Source organism: Euphorbia lathyris, chromosome 10 (genome assembly GCF_963576675.1).
Source record: "Euphorbia lathyris chromosome 10, ddEupLath1.1, whole genome shotgun sequence".
NCBI classification, from domain to species: Eukaryota; Viridiplantae; Streptophyta; class Magnoliopsida; order Malpighiales; family Euphorbiaceae; genus Euphorbia; species Euphorbia lathyris.
The window spans coordinates 20,785,676-20,792,149 of record NC_088919.1 but is presented as its reverse complement, the minus strand read 5'-3'; the positions used below and the strand labels follow the sequence as shown (position 1 = coordinate 20,792,149).

The 6,474-nt window shown below is 39.6% G+C and overlaps 1 pseudogene; it reads right to left on the bottom strand.

The window, feature by feature from the left end:
• Window positions 1–385: 385 nt before the first annotated feature.
• LOC136209646 (ARF guanine-nucleotide exchange factor GNL1-like) lies at window positions 386–4,525 on the bottom strand (annotated as a pseudogene).
• Window positions 4,526–6,474: the final 1,949 nt, after the last annotated feature.

The window sequence follows — 6,474 nt, the reverse complement described above, 5'->3', positions numbered from 1 at the left end:
TTGCTAATAATCTTGGGATAAGTTGTGTGCTCCAATGAAGTTAGGGGGAATGGATTTCCAAAATTTGCATCAATTTAATGTGGCCCGCGAAGCAAAACAAGGCTCGCAACTCCTCACGTGTCCAGATTCTCTTATGGCTCATGTGTATAAAGCTAGGTACTACACCACTACTTCCTTCCTAGAAGCTGATATCAATAATAACCCGAGTTATATTTAGATTAGTATCCTGGCCTCTCTTCCCTTAATCTCTCCGGGTGCTTATCGTGTTGTGGGAAGACCTCTGGTTGCGTCTCCTAAATAATCCTTTTGTTGAGAGTGTTCGATTGGAAGGTCTCTTTATTCATACGATTGATAGCCTTCAATCTTTAGTTCACAATGCTTAAGATGATGAGCTGGTTCAAGAGCTGATTAATGATCGGGATTACGAACTCATCAAAAAAATTCCATTAAGCACTAGGCGTGTTAATGATGCTTGGAGCTGGTGGTGGGACTCAAGGGCCAATTCAGTGTCAAGAGCGCATATTTGCAGTTAGGTTCAGTTCATTATGGTGACACCCCCAACCACAAACATTGACAAGAAGTCCATGTGGTGCTTTCACACCCCACATCCCAAAGGTTCGAAATCTTATTTGTCGCGCCTTATTGAACTGTCTGCCTACCCTCGATGCTCTTAAAAATTGTCATGTGCAACTTGATAATGGATGTCCCTTTTTGTATGTTTGCTATAGAAGATATGTATCATGTTTTAGTTGGTTGCACATATTAGTGCTCTCTTTGACAATTTCATAGATTTCTAGAAGTATGTAAACCTTAAGCGCCCAAAGCAGGCTTCTAGACTCGTTGTTGAAATCTGCTGGCCGTTGTGAACGAACCAAAATGACAGTCTGGAATCATAAGTTTCAGCTTGCTCATGTCCTTTTTTAGCACTGCGATCTCCTTTTTGTCCAAGTGGAAACCTGGCCAGATAATTACTAGATGGTGCTCAATGCTCTGTTAACGGTGCTGCGACTTGGACTCCCTGCCAACTGGTTTTATAAAGGTTAATGTCGATGGAGCAATTTTTCAAAGAATGGATTGTGCTGGTTTCGGTTTTGTAGCTCGAAACCCCGAGGGTTATTTTGTCGTTGCTGGAAATGGTGCCATCTCTTGCCATCTTGATCCCTTTTTGGTGGAATCCCGTTGTGGTCACAATTCTTGCTTTAGTGTCATCTCCAAAAACCAAAATAGCATCATCAACAGACAATGGAGTCAAGTGGTCTGTGAACTTGCACAAAGACACAACTAGATCATCCAATATATCATCCAAATGGTAGGAGGCAGAAATTTTGGCAATTGCCAAGTACCCTTCAATGCATGTTTTTAGAACCTCCTCATGTTCTGTCTGATAAAAAACCACTGACATAGCAGCAATTGTAGGACCTGACAGAATAGTAAACATGTCATGGTCAAGGAGTGCTCGAGAATCACAGACAATGAAAGGACTAGTAATTTTTTATTTGTGCTGTACATTAATCCAGCGACCTGATGTCATCAATGGAAAACCAGAACCTTGCTCAGGAATCATCTGAATTTCACTCTCATAGATAGAGCGATAGAGATCAAATAGGTATTCTCGTGGAAAATCATTTCCACCATTGGTGCGTCGATTATTTCGGATGAAATCTTCTTCGGTCATCTTTTTCTTAACCTGTACATTGTGTTGATCTGTGTTCAGCATTATAACTGAATATGACATCACGAGAGCAGCATCCTTGTTTGCCAATATCTGAGGTGACTGCTCATAATATCTATCAGCAAATGCTTCGAGCACTCTCTGTATTTTCTGAGATTCTCCAGGCAACCTGAAAGTTCCTAAGAAAAGACGCAATGCAGTATCCATGTTCATGCCCCGAAAATCAAAAGTTCTAACAAATTCCTGAAGCACCTGAATACAGAATTCATCATGATTTCCAAGATAATCTCCAAGAAGATTTTTATCTAATCCAGCTGTGTACCGAAAGAAAGATGCTACACTCCGAGGCTCAAGCTTATCAGGCAGCAGATTTATTCCTTTGAGAAATTCTAGACCCTTCTTAGGATCCCGGTTAAAGTGATCCACTCCAACCATCAACCTCCTTTTAATGTGTCTCATCTTACGAACATGTGGAATCCAATAATTAAGGTCGCTATAATTTTGATATTTCATTGTCCAGAATGATTTATACCCCTCAGAATCTTCTGAAGCTTCTTCTGAAAGTGATAACTCATTGCCTAGCCTATCACCCATATCCTTAATCATGGATATCAGACCATCCAGTGCAACAATATGCATTGCAGACAAAGGTCCATTTACCGGAAAGGCATTTTTTGATAATAAATTAGCAAGGTCTTCAAAGACATCACAGCAGGTAATGTCACAATCAAAACTAGCATACATTTCAGCCATGAAAGTTTGCTGCCTGCAGAGATCAACCAGAGCCTCCATAGCAACCTCATGCAGTTGGTATGACGATCCATGCTTGCTTTGTGCTATCCTCATAAGCACATTAGAGAAGAAAGCTTCTAACTGTACTTTCAACTCAACCCGCAAATGATGATACAGATTGAGAACAATGCTACATACTGTTGAAAGAATTAATGGACTCATTGATAAACCAAACTGCATCAAATTACGGAACAATTCGCCTTGAATTAATGACAATAATACTGGGTGTTTGCTGAACGAGAGGCCACCCAATTCAATAGCTGAATTAATTAAACCCAAAGCAAATAGAGGAACATCTTCATCATATGCTATCGGATTCGATCTGGGACCAATCTCAATATGTTCAATGAGATTCAAAAGAGAGCATAGGAAAGAAAATATTTCCACCACACAAGGTACTCCAAAAGGATCCATCATAAGTTTTTCACCATTTTCAGCAGTTTCCATCCCATTACCAGCATCTTATCTTTTCTTCATCCTTGCCATGCTGTAATTTTCCCATGAGATCACTAGTTGCATCAACAGTTGCGGATTGACCATCAGATTCAACCCTTACATTCCCATTATCTAGCAGTTTACTTCCAAAAGAATCATCCTTGCTCAGTGCATCAACCTGCAGTGAAAAAATACATATATATCAACTTCATGTACTGAGGAAGGCATTGATGTGCTAACCTCAGTAGCTAATAACTCAAAAGGGTATTTACATGTATGTATATTCTACTCAACTTGGAAGTTACATCACCCATTCAGGGTTTAAACAAGTCGATTGCTACTACTGAGAGATTATATAAACATCTATTGGATAATTCTGTTGAGATCCCTAACCAAAAATTCTTTACTCCTGACAGTTGGCAAGCATATACATCTACAGCCATGAAACATGAATAATCATAAGATCTTATGCCTGTGTTGAACTCCAAACTGCTTAACTAAAAGACCAATTTGATTATTTCACAATCACTACAGTTTTCTTACTGGAAAAATCTCTTTGTTGAAGCTGCAGTTACCTCAGATTGAAGGAGGTAAGTGGTAACCCCATGAAAATAATGGAGTTTTATCACAATCAATGAATCATAACACACTAGATATCCACCTTGTTTCTGTTTGTATTTTTAATATTGTGTAAATATTTCTGCAAGTTATAAAATTCCAGCATGATATCAACGAATAATAAAATAAAAAAGTGAGCATTTAATTCTTACCTCTCCAGGAACAGAAGAGCCTCTATCAACCAATTTGCCCCAATTGTTGTCCATATCAGGTAGGTGTGAAATATACATCTGACCAATTCATGCATGGTGTGGCGTGCAATCCTCTGCAGCAATTCTCCTTTACAACTGGCTTGATGGACTACGCGAAAGCATGTATTTACTATATTGCATACATGTTGATTATTCAACTTTGATGATGCTCTACTTTTCATGCAAGCCAAAAGAACCTGAAGGATTTTCATCAGTGCCACTTCTTCAGAGGCGGGATCAGTCACCTCAAATCTACAAGTGGTGACAGCATCCACAATCAGATTCATAGCCTCAGCAACTTTCACAGTATCAACATCAAGCACATCAAGGGTTAATATTTTGTAAACAGAAGACAAAGCAACCCCTGTGATTGGTGCACCAGTTTCATCAGATCGAATTACATCCAAAAATGGCATGAGATAGATGGTTGGATCAATATTGTCCCACTTATCTTGCCATGAAAAAATCTGTTTCCGTAGTTCTTTCAAGGAATGAATGAGAGAGTGCTCCAATTGATCATCATCTGTCACATAGCGGATGCCCCACCTTACATTTCTCCGCATCAGAGCCAAAACTGCTCCAATTTCAGAATTAACCATGCATGCAAGAGAACCTTTGGTAGCTTTAACAGGACAGCCCCTGAATTCTCTGTCAAATGGATAGGATCCAGACTGCAAATTCAGATGCCCCATATTGACCGCAGGTTCTTTATGTTTGTGCTTGAACCATGCAGCAACTACACATACAAGGTACCAAAACCTGGCATATTTGTACCATTTACCATTACTGAAAAAGGTAATCCGCACCTAACAATTAATAATCATGTATACATATCTTAAAAAACTTAATATAAATGAAAATGTAGAGGGCAACACAAACATTTACAGCAGCTGAGGACATACATCATATTAAGGCTTACAACCTCGACATTTATATTTTATTATGGCATATCAGGATCATCGGGATATTGTTTGGTTAATAGCTTAATAGAAGCAGTGTTGTGATTCAATTCAAGCCACGACAGCGATGATAACACAAGTCACATGCGAAAAAAATCAGCATGAGTTCTAAATTTTCTATGCAACCCATATAATCCCCTCACAAAACCTGTAACTCTCATGACTTTAAGGTGGTAGGACAAAGTAAACAAATTACTGATATCACCATTGCTATGTGTGCCCTTCCCTTCTGCCAGACTATCCCACAAATAGAAATCAAACATAAAAAACAAGCAACAAACAAAGTCCTTTATTATCATCTCTCTGAAAGATAATTTCAGTTTTACTAATCTAGTGGAGTCTAATGCTTGAAGAGTGAGCTGAACGAGAACATCTTAGAAAAATTTCACTCAAATAAAACATAGAAGAGATCTCAATCTGTAGTGCCAAATTCAACCAAAGCAAATAATTAATTGAAAATTTATTTAGCCTCCATGCCTTAAGCCTTTTCCACAAGTAACTACAGTCAAAACTCAAAATTAAGGATTGTTGCATTGAACCCATAAACAAATCAATTTTATAAGATCCTAGATGACAATCAATTTGCAAAATAAGTCAACTAAACAACGCCCAAATTTCAAACCGCGCGGAACAAGATCCGATTCAATAAAACAATCAATCAAATGCCGATTGAAACAGAATTGAACATTCAATCAACTAAATACTATCCAAACAATACATAATGAGGCATAATTAATTGAACCAATAGATCAAGTGGGTGAATGAGCACCTTGAAAGATCCTCGAGAATTTCCTGAGTTCAAACAGATTTAAAGAAGTTGGGATCAGACGAAGAAGTGTAAGGTGGTGCAGAGAATTGGTTTTCACTTTAGCACAGACAGGAAATGGGTGTTTCCATTCCCTACTTGCGTCTGATTTCAGGGAATATGATTTTTGAAGACGAAGGGAATGATTTTGGAAAGTGGGCTGCTATTTACCGCACTATTTTTTCCAACTACCGCACTGCATTGACAATTTTGCCCTCCTCATAATTTAAACTAAAAAAATCAAAAATATCAAATCCTCTCTACTCATCTCTACCTTTTAGGATTTCAAAAAAACCCGACCTAAAACAACATGCCGCCAAAGGCAGGAGTGGGCAAAGGCTTGATGAAGGTTCCGGTAAGTTTTTTTTTAAAAACAATTAGTCCGAAATCACGGGTTCCGCCTCAAAATCGGAGGCGGAACCCGTATGGTTTTTAACTAAACGGATGCGCCATGCCGTTTCCACCATGGGTGGAACGGACGAACTGTCCGTTCCACCTATGGTGGAAACGGCACGCGCCGTTCGTGCCACCGTACGGTGGCATGAACGACGCTCTCGTTCCACCGTAAGGTGGAACGAGAGGCGCTGTCGTTCCGCCTTACGGTGGAACGAGAGGTGTTGTCGTTCCACCGTAAGGTGGAACGACAACCATGCTCGTTCCGCCTAACGATGGAACGAGCGGCGCACCCGTTCCACCATACGGTGGAACTGTGCGCACCGCCCATTCCACCGTTAGGCGGAACGAGAACGGCACCTATGTCGTCCCTATGGCCGACACGAGCGCCGCAACCGTTCGGCCACGCGGCGGAACGAGAACGGCGCCCTGTTTAGGCAAAAAATGGCTGGAATTTTATTTATTTTTTAATTACTTCGTTTGACCCGGCCTATGGTAATGCCAAATTATTAAAAAAACCAGAAAACTAGAAATTGAGTATATTTAAATAAAAATGTGTTATTTGCTTATATATGTAAAATGTTTTTGGTTTTTACAGGCTGATATTGC